Genomic DNA, 736 nt, shown 5'->3' with positions numbered 1-736 from the left:
CCCAAAAATGCTCTTATTCTTACTCTTATTCTTAAAAGATTTGTAATTTTGGTGCACTTTTATAATATCTAAATTGCTCATCAACCAATTACTTGATCCATCGTTTTCATAATTATATTGCTGATACGTTTCAGTCACTGAACTTAAGATGCGACCAGATGTTTTCTAATAACTTGAGACTATGCAACTCTTAGCTCAAGCATGTAATGTTGTTTCCAGCCCTGATTTTGCTTTAGAAGTAACCGAAACTCATCTTTCCTCTTTCGGCGACACAGAACCCAAACTGTTTTTGTGCACCGTTAAAACCAACCAAATAAACAAACAAATTGGCCTATATATAAAATAATTAATTTATATATTCAAGACATGACCCTTTGTCTGCTTTTTTAGGATTAATAAGAAAACGTTGCCAATTTCTATTGCAATTTATCACAACAAACATGTGCATATTAAGAAGGTCTCTTTGGCCCAGTAGTTAAGGTTGCTTACTCTGAACAGCTTGCCCATCTTAGCTGTAGGTTCAAATCCCGCCATGAAATTTGGATTCTTTCATATTAGGAAACTAACAAGTAGTTGTACGGAAGATCAAGGGTTTTTCTCAGATCCCTCTTTGTGCCTCTATTAACACACAGAGTACATGTGACTTTTTGTCCTTGGTATTTCACCTTTCATAGTGTGGTTGTGACATAAAATACAACCAAAAAAAAACGTAAATGAAAAGACAACAAAACAATCA

Source organism: Ruditapes philippinarum, unplaced genomic scaffold, assembly GCF_026571515.1.
Source record: "Ruditapes philippinarum isolate M1 unplaced genomic scaffold, ASM2657151v2 ctg971_1_1_1_1, whole genome shotgun sequence".
Taxonomy (NCBI): domain Eukaryota; kingdom Metazoa; phylum Mollusca; class Bivalvia; order Venerida; family Veneridae; genus Ruditapes; species Ruditapes philippinarum.
This window is presented reverse-complemented; position numbering follows the sequence as displayed.